Here is a 12175-nt window from a genome sequence, read left to right on the forward strand (position 1 = left end):
AAAAATAGAAAATGTACAGTAAGCTGGTTGCATAAGTGTGCACACCCTTAAACTAATACTTTATTGAAGCACCTTTTGATTTAATAGCATTCAGTCTTCTTGGGTACACATCTGCCATCAATTAAACAGACTCCGATTAACCCCAAATAAAGTTCAGCTGTCCTACTAGGATTTTCCTGACATTTACTCAGTTGCCTGCTACAGCAAAAGCCATGGTTGGAAGAGCTTATAAAGCATCAAAGAGATCTCTGTTGACCGGTATCAGTCAGGAGAAGGGTACAAAAAATTTCCACAGCTTTGGATATACCATGGAACACAGTGAAGACAGTCATCAAAAAGTGGAGAAAATATGGGATAACAGTAACATTGCAAAGAACTAGACATCCCTCCAAAATTGATCAAAAGACTAGATGAAAACTGGTCAGGGAGGCTGCCGAGAGACCTACAGCAACACTGAAGGAGCTGCAGGGATTTCTGGCAAGTACTGGTTGTGTACTACACGTGACAACAGTCTCCTGTATTCTCCATATGTTTGGACTATGGGATAAAGTTGCAAGATGGAAGCCTTTTCTTACACAGAAAAACATCCAAGCCCGGCTAAAATTTGCAAAGCAATACTTCAAGTCTCCCAAAAGCATGTGGAAAAATGTGTTATGGTCTAACAAGACGAACGTTGAACTTTCTGGCCACAATTCCAAAAGGTACGTTTGGCTGAAACAACACTTCCATCACCAAAAGAACACCATCCCCACGGTGAAGCTTGGGTGGTGGTGGTGCCATCATGCTTTGGAGTTGCTTTTCTTCGGCTGGAACAGAGGCTTTACTCAAGGTAGAGGGAATTATGAACAGTTCCAAATACCAGTCACTTTTGGCCCAAAACCTTAAGCATCTGTTAGAAAACTGAAGATGAAGAGGAATTTCACCTTTCAACACAAGTACTCCAAGCATACATCCAAATCAACAAAATAATGGCTTCAGCAGAAGAAAATTAAAGTTTTGGAATGGCACAGCCGGAGCCCAGACCTAAATCCAATAGAAAATCTGTGGGGTGACCTGAAGAGGACTGACAAGAGATGCCCTCGCAATCTGACAGATTTTGGAGTGCGTTTGCAAGGAAGAGTGGGCAAATATTGCCAAGTCAAGATGTGCAATGCTGATAAGACTCCTACCAAAAAAGACTGAATGCTGTAATTTAATCAAAAGGTGCTTCAACAAGGTATTTAAGGGTGTGCACGCTTATGCAACCAGCTTACTGTACATTTTCTATTTTTTCTATTCACACCCCCCCCCCCCCCCCCAACAGATTAGTTTTTCGCCTGAAATGTACAGGTTTTAGGTCACATTAAAGGTGGGAAAAGTTTTAAAAGGATTTATTGTGGTCTCATATTTTTATATCACAAAAACCTGGCATTTTAACAGGGGTGTGTACACTTATATCCATGCTAAATAATTTTACTTTGTATTCTTTCATTTGTGACTTGAATAAAATGTAATGTACCCAGCTACATCAGAAACTAAGGGCAGTCATTAGCTAATGCTCTCATATGCCCCCTAAAACAGTTACATTAACCACAAAGGCAGCTATGTTTAGGTAAAGAGTGAAGGAACAGATCAGAAACTGAAATACAGCCGTGTTTAAATGCACCTGCCTTAAAAGCACACCCTCGAATAGTCAGTGTTAAACTATCTTGCCCAATTTGTTTCATCTTAGTCAGACTTTCAGTACTTCAATAATACAGAGGAAGGCTTAGCTAGGTGCTCTCCTCTGACCTTCAACCCCACAGAGAAGTTTTTAGTAAACCACAATCCTTAATCGTGTACAAAGGACAGGCGAATGTGAAATAACAGTCAGGAAGGGTCAGACATTCAAAACAGATTTCCAAAGAACACATACTCCAAAGTGGAGAGTTGCAGGATTCCCTCTAGCATAGCAGTACTACCTGTCCACACCCCTAGACTGTGCATCCAACCTTAGTGCTCAGTATAAGTGTAGACTGCGGACTATGTGACTTCTATAATATCTCATGACAATAAATTTTTGAAATTTCCTGCCGCTGGCCTAAAAAAGTGCATATTTTGCCTTTTAAATAAATTATAATGTGATAACGAAAGCCATTTACACAGTCTGCTTATCAAACTGGTGGGCTTTCTTTCCCCTTCTTAAAAAAAAAAAAAAAAAGAGTTACAATTTTTTTGTCGGTGTTACAACATCTAAAGCAGTCAAGTCTTTAGACCCTGAAGGATAAGGATGTTCCTCATTCTGACAGTTCACATGAAAGATAGCAAAAAAAGCAGCATTCTAGGAAAGGTAAATTATTTCAGTAAGTTCACAACGAAGCAATGTCTCAAAGCATGAAGTTCAAATGCCACGTGAGGAAATGAGTCCTTCAGGAGTGGAAGTCTTCCCATGGCAAATGTTTACAGAAGAATAGACTATACCCTGAAACAAGTTACTATGCAATTACAATGCTACAAGTCAAAACAAGCAAGTCCTGCTTACTGAATGACTCAATATTCTGGTATAAAACATCTGGTAACTAGACTTTACAGGTTTAGAATCACTTGAGAGTTATTAGGATGCTGGATACTAGAAGTTATTTTTTGTATTAAAAACTGATCAAAACTGCGATCACAAAACAACTCTGGTAAGACAGGGAAGGAGTTAGTGTGTTAACCCCCACCCCCCATCTTTAGACAGCCCCAGCTGAAGACTTGCCTTCTACTCAGACAAAACAAGCAAGATTGTTAATTACTTAAGTTGCATGCCTATGTTACTTCATCACCAATACATCCATCTTTAGGAGGGATACAAACTTAATCACAGCAAGAGCAAGATGACATATCCAAGCCTTTTTAGGATGGCCACTGCAGCAGATTCACTTGGAAAATAATAGTACCAATTTTAATTTTACGTGCAATCCATTTTAATAAAAAGCTGCAGCAGCTCCAAACAAGGTCAGCTGGGACAAAGCAATTCTTATTACTAAGACATGGTGTGGTTACATCAAGCCACCCGGTTCAATATACATCGGGGGAAGGGGGTTATCTACACTACTGAGGAATTCACGCAAGTAAATACTACCTTAAGCAAAAACAATTCAGTACATCATTTTATAGAAGCCTGTGATAAAATATCCAGCTCAGTTTAGTAAATTCTACAAAGCATTATAGCTTCAAAGGGGACAGCACTATTGTACAATTTTTTTTTTTTTTTTATACACAGACCAAGTATAATATAGCCCCCCTCCAGCACTTCAAAATATACTGACTAGCAACTGTGCTGGCTTATAAATAAACAGTTGGACATTCAAAGAGGTGAAAATAAACTTGCACATGCTATGACTGAAGACCACCAGCACAAAAACACATGATTATGCCAATTACCCAAGAATTACGCAATCCATATAATTAATGAATTGTTTAAATGATTAGAGGTGGTAAGGTCTAAGGCCACAATTCAGAAGTATAAACTCTACAAGGAAAGCTTGTACATCTATGGTGACAACTAGGTTTGTGTAAATGGGGGAAGGGTGTCTGTATAAAACAAGGCAAAAACAGAGCTGCACTAATTGTTATACTACTTTCAGTAAAGTATGCTGGAGTACAAAGGTGAAACAGTAGACCACCACTGTAAACAAGTTAGATTCCAAGCACCCAGAATAAAATATAGGTACCAAAAGGTTAAGAACTTAGCTCAGGAACAAAAAATTGGGAGAGCTAAAAGGCCCCATGAAACCAAATTAAATGTGGTTACCAAAACGCTAGATTCATACTGCCTTCTTCCTCCCATTTTTAAACTAGTGGGTACATCAGACCAGACAGATAATCGGCAACTTTTAGCCTCTTGGACCCAGAGCACATACACCTCCACCCACAATTCCCCAACATCTTAAAAGATCTGACAAGTCTGCCTGCCTACATCTCAGGAATCTTTCCCTCTTTTGAAAGTAGAGGGAAACCAGGGCACAGTACAAGACTGTAGTCAAGAGGTTTTGGACAGGTCTACTGTCGTCATTTGAGGGCCGTACAGGTGACAATTTGGTAAGGAGGAGGGAGGGAAGGTGGAGACAAAGACAACCCGGAATTAATGGACATGCTGCACCTCAGAAAATCCAAATCCCATTGAGCTACATGCTCGAGAGACTTGAACCTCAGCACTGAAATAAATAGGACATGCTGGAGGGACAGATTCATAACCCAGAGGCTCCCTTCACTTTGCCTAACCTGGACTGGGATTTTTTTCCAGAGTCCCTCATTGACTCTCTTCAAGAGGAATCTTGATGAGTGGATGGGAGATCGTAGGTTTACCCCGGGTATCACTTCTGTGTCACTGTTAGAGGCACAGTATACTAACCTCGAAAAAAGGCATAGCAAAATTAATTTTAAATGGGTGGCGAAAGCCAAACACACTCTGGCTAGGCTTATAAATGCCCTAGGGCAGATAGCCTAGTATGAACCTATGAACATGGATTTAACATTATGGCAAGTACACCTTTTGCATCAGATGATGTTTTTTCCAACTGCCTCCACTAATGGCACAGCATCCCCAACTACTATGAACCACAGAGAGATTTCATGGAAGGATACTCTGGGTGATGGTGGAGCCAAAGGAAGTCAGGGACCTAAACTGTACACCCAGTTTATAATGGGAAAGTATGAACAGTAGACCATATAGCCACAGCAGAAATATCAATTGCGGCATAACTACTCTACTATAGAGTGGGCTTTAGCTTTGCCAGGCACAAACCGTACCTTTGCTTTGTATGCAAAAGTAATCCAATCAAAATCGGCCAGCTACATGGATAGGACTTTAGAAACACCATCTCCCAATAGGTCTCCTTTGCCAGGGCCAGTTAGTTTCTCCAAAACTTAAGGTGCAATGCAAATAAAGTCATCTGGCAGTGAACATCCTACAATGTACAGTTCCCTTTACTCGAAAAAGGAGAGAACACTGGCAATTTAATGGTCGGACTCTGGGCAGCTTCTGAAGCCACTTTAAACCAATCCCAATTTTCTACCTAGAAACAAGCCCTCTCAGATTTTCCTCAAGGAGGTGGTGGTTTACACAAGGCTTGCAGCTCTGAAATCCTCTTAGAAGAGGTAATCTACAGCAGAAAAACAGTGTTCCAGGATAGAAATTTGAGCTCCTCTTAAGCAGACTGTTCAAAAAGTGGTCTAGTTAGGATCTGGAGCAAAAAACATTCCCAAGGAGGAAGTGGGGCTCAACTGTGATCAAAGAAGAAATGCTGATTGTTTTAACATTAAGAAGGTTTGTGGTCTGCACTACTGTGGCGGGACAGGTAGCTTACATCCTTCTAAGCTGGGAATTGCTGATTGAAGGCTAGTTCTGGTTTAAGCACTTGGGCCACGACCAGTTATTCTACATTAAGAAGGTTGTAGTCTGCACTCTTGTGAGAAGAGAGGCTTTATTCTGCCCTTCTGAGCTGTGAACTTTTGGTCACAGGCTTATCGTGCCTGCTTATTTGAACCGTTTCTTTCCGAAATTGGTGCACCTTGTTGTTGTAGCATAGACCAGATTCAGGCCTGCTGAATCTAGCTTTGTTTGTATAACTTTAGCACTGATCCAGGCCATCTTTTTTTTGGGAGAAGGTTCCGCTGCACCCCAGTGGCAGGGGTGTGAAGTTAGAATTTGTCCGATGGAAGACTACTGGAACAGTGCTCAGTTTTGAGCTTTTTTCTGGTTAATTGGGTAACTTGTTTAACTTTCTGGAAAAAAAAAAAAAAAAAAAAAAAACACATCCTCGTTCCCAGCTTTTCTAAGCTAGTATAGTCCAGTTTTCAGGTTAGTGTTGAATTCAGGGCTGTGTTACAAATTTCTGTGTTTGCCCATACCTTACTTGGATAGAAGGAAGTTTCTCTGTTCATCTGTGAGAGAGGGGAGCTTTGAGCAATCTATCTGTCCCTGGAAGAGTGGTTTCAGCCCAGGAATTAGCTTCTTGGCCATTTTGGGCCAATTTCTTTCATTTTCCTGCTATAAAAACAGCATTTGCCCAGTTTTGCGCACCGGTTAGCTAGGGTATAACTATTCCCAGCTCCACAAAGTCTTCTCTTAAATTTTTCCCTTGGAACTAGACAAACTTTCAACTTAAGCACTCAAGTCATTCAATTCTCAGCCCGGCACTGGCTCAAAACTCAAAGCAAGCACTTATAAACCCTAGCACTAGACCCCACTATACTGTACAGAAGGACAAGGCTCTATTCGACCTTACCAGCCCTTCGCCCTATAAGCCTGAGTAGCTTGGTATGCAAGGCTATGGAGCGCATCATCATGGAACTCATTAACGGAGACAGTGGAAACCTGCAAACACTGGACCCTACCCAGGTTGGCATTAAGGGCAGATCATGCCTCCTAAACCTGGTGGACTACTTTGAGACAGTTACCAAGGCTATAGATGACAGAAAGGTGGTACACACAGTCTACCTAGACCAAGCAAAGACATTCAACATCATTTCCCATTCTGGTATTATAGACAAGCTCACCAGCCTGAACATAAACCCCTACATCACAAGATGGGTTGCCAACTGGCTCAAGGACAGAACCCACATGGAGAGAGTTGCGGGAGCTAGGTCCGACTCTAAACCGGTTACAAGTGTCATTCTCCAGGGCTCAGTCCTAAGACCCCTCCTGTTCGGCATATACTTCTCAGAGGTACAGGCAAGCACAGGAGGACTAAGGCTGACCAAGTTCGCAGACTACTGCAAATTAGGGGCTAAAATTGACTCTCCATCTGACAGACATCCTCCAAAGGGGTCTCACTGAGACGGATACATGGTGTCAAAATCATGGCCTAAAGCTAAATGCCAAAAAGTGCATTGTCATCCCCTTTGGGGAAAAAAAAGTACCCACAAACTACCACATAGGTGGTAGTCCCCTAAATACATAAGATGTAATAAGGGGTCTGGGGACCCAAGTAGATAGTAATCTCTCCTTTGATAATCACATTGCTAAAGTGGTTAGAAAATCCTCCTATGTAGCCCAACTAATCACAAAAGGGTTTGCATCCAGATCAAGAGGTCATTGTGCCCCTCTACGCAAACCTATCAGAGTACAACGCCCCATTTGGGATGTAACTTACAAGACACCTGCAACAGCTGGAAAGACCACAGAAGTACCTCACCAAGAGGATCACTGGCCTCAGATGCCCTATGCAGCTTGACTGAATAAACTCCAGCTGTACTCTGTTGCCTACTCAGAGGTGATCTCTGCCTGACATACAAGGCCATGTCCAACCCAGAATTGATGGACATGCTCCACCTAAAGAAAACCATATCCCCTCAAGCCACACACTCTGGGATCTAAACCTCACCACAACAATAAATAGGACGTGCTGGAGGGATAGATTCTTGTCCCAGAGACTTCCCATGCTTTGGAACAAGATGCCAATCTACATTAGGCAGAGCTCCTCGCTAACACTCTAGAGAAACATTGACGAGTGGATGGGAAACAAAGTTTACCCCGGGGATCACTTCAGTGGCTCTGCTGAACAGAGGCACAAGGAACTAATCTAAGGGGGCAGCAAAACCCAACACATTCTGGCTAGGCTTATAAATACCTTCGGGCAGATAGCCTAGTACCTATGAAACTATCCTTTGTAAAAACGCCTTAGATAATTTCAAGGAAGAAACAGGAGTCTGCCCCATCCCCCCAACAGAAAGTTAAAAATGTCTTCCAGCTGGACCCGGATAGTAGAAAAACTCACTATTCTGGAACAAAACTACCAACAATTCAAAAATGGAAATTAAGAGCTGAAAAAAATATTCAAGCCCTTGGAAGAGCCCCAAACTGCAGATCTTTGCCATTTACTTCTACAGACTTTCCTGGTGGCTTGTTTCTAGGAAGGCAACAGGATATGGAGTACTGAGGAAAAAAGCCGGGTGTTTCTGGTCATCACTAGAATTGGAAAAGCAAAGTAGTTAAATACCCAGAAGAGGCTGGCCAGACGGATGAGAAGGGTCTGGAGGAGGTTCAAGCATCCAGGGAGAGTGTTTCAGATGAGACCAACAGAAAGAGAACCATATCTGATGAGGTCAAAGGAGGGCGCAATTAGGATCACTCATGCCTTACAGCAAATCCCTAGGTCTCTCCCTCCTGGGGAATCACAGCAAAGTAGCTGTTGTATCTGGTGATGAGAGGGGTTTGAAAAGATTGCAGCAAGGCTGGCCCCAGCAGCTGAAGATCTCAGTAGCCACCCACTGATTGAGACACCACTCATGGGGCAGAAAATGATCTGCTCAGTCTGCCAATTAATTAGATCTCCCCAGGATTTGCATTGCCAGAAGAAAAGCACTGGGAAGACATCACCCACTACTACACCTTCATTGCTTCTTGAGGTAACCAATATGAACAGGGTCCCCTACACTTGCTAATGTAGCAGACTATAGATTTGTCCATTAGAATAAATATCACACCCCTGGGAAGTGAGTTGTGGAAGGTCTGCAACACTAGGACAACTGTCATCATTTCCAGCACATTTGCTGGAACATCGGCCTTGGACCTTCCTTTCAAAATAAGCACCCCTGACACCAACTGGGAAGCATCTGTTGTCAGTGTGGCAATTGGAGGGGGGGGGGGGGTAGTGGAAAGATAAAAACTACCTATATCAGCCTGGGGGGGGGGGGGGCGCCACCAATGACTATGGTATCTGCATATCCTTGTTAGATTGATCAGGAATTGCACATGTTGAAATAGCATGGACTACTGGATTAAGGTAGTCAACTGCAAAACCTTCATGTAGGATAGGACATGAGGGACCAGAATTATTAAACCTGCCATCGACCCCAGTAAACTAAGAATTGATCTTTCCAGGTGACTAGAGTAAGATAGAACCTTGGAAGACTGTTGATATAGGGACAGGAGTCTGGAATCTTGGGGGGGGGGGTGTCGGCAAGCAACCTGGATACAATCATCTGGACTGGGTTCAACTGGGATTTCTCCATGTCGATAGCAATTCCCAGTTAGGGGCACAGCAAGAGCAAGGAATCCCTGGCCCAAACAAGTAGATGCCTCGTCGACGTGGTTATGAGCCAGTTTAAGTATGGGAACACTTGGAAACCCTGCAGCCTGAGAAATGCTGCAACCACAGACATGCATTCTGTGAACACCCTGGGGGCTGTGGACTGAAGGGGACTGGCTCCCAGACAAAAGTGGAGATTCCTCCTGGACTCCCTCTCTATCTTGATGTGGCAGTAGGGATCCTGCAGGTCCATCAAGCACATCCATTCACCCTTCCTCAACAGACATATTTTGCCCGTTTTACAGAAAGAGAAGGTTTGGAATGTTAGACTAGGGGGATTATTCCCACCTGGCCTTAATGATCATTTATAATGTAATATGTACAAATATGCATTTACTGTTATTTTTTTTATACATCTTATGTTTTTTTTTTTTTTGTTTCATCTTAGTTTTTAGGTGCAATTTGATTGGTGGTGGCAGCTTTGTTATTGTCTATAAATACTCATGATCACATTTGCATTGGACACTGACAAAGGCCCTTGGCCGTAACCGCTCTGTAACTCTTAAGACTTTTTTTATTAAAGTCTTTTTCCCCATTTTGTGTGCTGGCTTATGTTTTGTTCAGTTGACCGACTGTTTGAGCCTTTGCACTTGCCATCCGAGCAAAGACTGTTTGCTGTTTTACAGAACTGTCATCAGCCATGTTTGATAGCAAAAGCATGGACACGTTGGACACTGACTGTAGGGTAGCCAGCTACTGCAAATTCACTTTATAATGGATGTCTGTAGGCAAGGTACCAGAGAGGAACCTCAGATTCCTTGATCAACACTCTCTGGAATCTTGAGCAATGCAAATGTCATTGAAGCACAAGTTTTTGCGTCTGTCCAAAAGTCCTAGACTCCCTGTAAGAGGGAACTCTGACAGCTCCTTCATTGTAGATGCTGCAACCATGACGGCATCTGCAGTGGAACCCTTATTCTTGTAAGGTCTATCCTTAAGGGTATACCAGAATCTCAGGCTTGCACGATATCAGCTACACCATGTCCAGTTCCTTCCATGCTTTTTGGGAGACCAAATCAATGGGCTCAATGTAAGGGACCACCGAGGAAGTAGATGGGCTAGCTCCAAAGGCCTTGAGGAATACAGACTCCTCCCGAGATAGCACATTGGTGTCTGAACCCCCTAGTCTCATTAGTTCTGGGATATCCCCAGAGGAAAGGTTCTTGGGGAATTCACCCCTTCCTCAAAGTCAGTATCCTCAGTGAGAGACTCCTGAGGGCAGTCCGGATACCTCGTTTTACAAGCCCACTTCCTATGATTCTCCACAGTGGAGAGCTCAGGGGAAGGTTAGGAAGATGAAGGGAACTCACATGGCAAGTATCGGAGATTTAAAGGAAACAGACCATCCATGTCAAAAAAAGATAACATGAAGAAGGAACCAAAGAAGCCAAAGGGGATCAGGATGGAGCAGTGTGTGAATGGTAGACTTCTTCCCTAGATCTAGATGTAGAGAAAACATTTCTGAAGCCTGAAAGAAACACACAAACTAAAAACTGGCCATGAGGAGGGTTCCCCGAGATCCAAAGCACTTAAGAGGGACCTCCAGAGATGTGATCAGACTGGTCTTAGACAGCCACCAGATATGAGATGTTCAGAGTTAAAGCTCCCAGGGCAAGATGGCTCTGGCAGCCATGGAGTCTATCCCAACCCCTGGGCTGCTACTCTGGTTTGTGTGTGTCAAAACCCTGTCAGAGTAGAGTGGCCAAGGGACATGGAGCCAAAAGCAGACCAGGCAATCCGCTCTGAAGAGCATCCTGTGGGAAACACTGCTCACTAACCATCAAAGGTCAGTAAGGGAGAAACCAAAAATGGGGTTATTGGGTTTAGAGAAAGATAAAAACACAGGTACCAAATTAACAGCTCAGTCTTCACCTCAGAACCAATAGTATGAACAAAAAGTCGAACTGTCACAGTAGAAGGAAAATTCTTTATTGCAAGGACAAAGTGAGCGCTTTCACGACCTTCCAGGTCGCTTCATCAGACTTAATAAAACATCCCATGCCTTCCTTGATATATATACTTTCAAATTAACTAATCAGTTACGACACAATTAAATACTTATGTCAGACTAATTTAAAAAAAATAGTAGAAAAAAACAAATAAATAGACATAACTGACAGCACACAAGTTCAAATGTGAATGCCTATAGAACCATGTAGAAGGGAATTGGTGCTTTAAGGCTCTTTCCTTTAAAAATGGTTTCAAGGAAACAGTTTCATTAATGCCTGGGGGTTTGTCTGCATTTAGTTACAGAATCCATTTTTTGCTCAGCCTCTTCGTTTTTATTTCTAATGTCACCCCCCCCCCCATGATATTTTCTTCCAGAACTTTCTAAAACAAAGTTTAAAAACAAGGTGCATCCCTTCAGCTTCTACATGTTTAGCTAGGGCACTTTTTTTTACTATATCCCTCATATATGTTCTAAAATGCATTCTTTGGGCATTCTATTAGTCTTGCCACCATAAAAAAAACACTTTACAATATTGGCAAAAACTAAAACTATATTTCTAGTTCTGCAGTCTGAATAGAAATTAAATTCTAAACTTTTGTTGTGGATGTACAAAAGTGCTACATGAGAAAATGTACTTAAACTCTGCAGCTTGGACATGGAGCCAAAAGCAGACCAGGAAATCAGCTCTGAAGAGCATCCTGCAGGAAACACTGCTCACTAACCATCAAAGGTTAGTAAAGAAAAAAACAAAAATGGGGTTACTGGGGCTAGGCCTAGCGCCCTTCGGAGGTGGTGATGCAGGGAGGAACCGCATTTGAATCTGGATCTTCAGAAACTTCTGCATCATCTTGTAGTCTGCTTTAGAGAGGCACCTCAAAGACCGAATTGACAAGTCACCACCTTCAAAAAGCACCTGAGAAATCTGGGGACAAGCCCAAGTCTAAGATGACAGACAGACAAAAGGATAAAGCAAAGGACTCTAAAAAGATGTCCCCCCCGAGCCTTTGGATCTGGCTAAGGTTCCAAGGTTGTCTGAACTGGTTACCACCTCTGAATCTAAATGGATTCGGTTCTCTACTCCTCCACCAGGGCTCTCTCCAGACCCAGGCAGCCCTCGTTTCCATTCTCTTATCTTGCATTGGAGATAAGTCTCCTTGATTTCTAAAACCCAACACAATTTATTACATCT

The 12175-nt window shown here is 42.6% G+C and overlaps 1 protein-coding gene across 6 annotated transcripts in view; it reads right to left on the bottom strand.

Annotated features, from left to right (window-relative positions):
- The window catches only part of RPA2 (replication protein A2), a 397710-nt gene that overhangs the window by 214459 nt on the left and 171076 nt on the right, over positions 1-12175 (bottom strand). The gene's annotated exons all lie outside the window — the stretch shown is intronic.

The sequence above is a fragment of the Protopterus annectens genome, chromosome 1.part2 (assembly GCF_019279795.1).
Source record: "Protopterus annectens isolate FY-2018-M chromosome 1.part2, PAN1.0, whole genome shotgun sequence".
Taxonomy (NCBI): Eukaryota; Metazoa; Chordata; order Ceratodontiformes; family Protopteridae; genus Protopterus; species Protopterus annectens.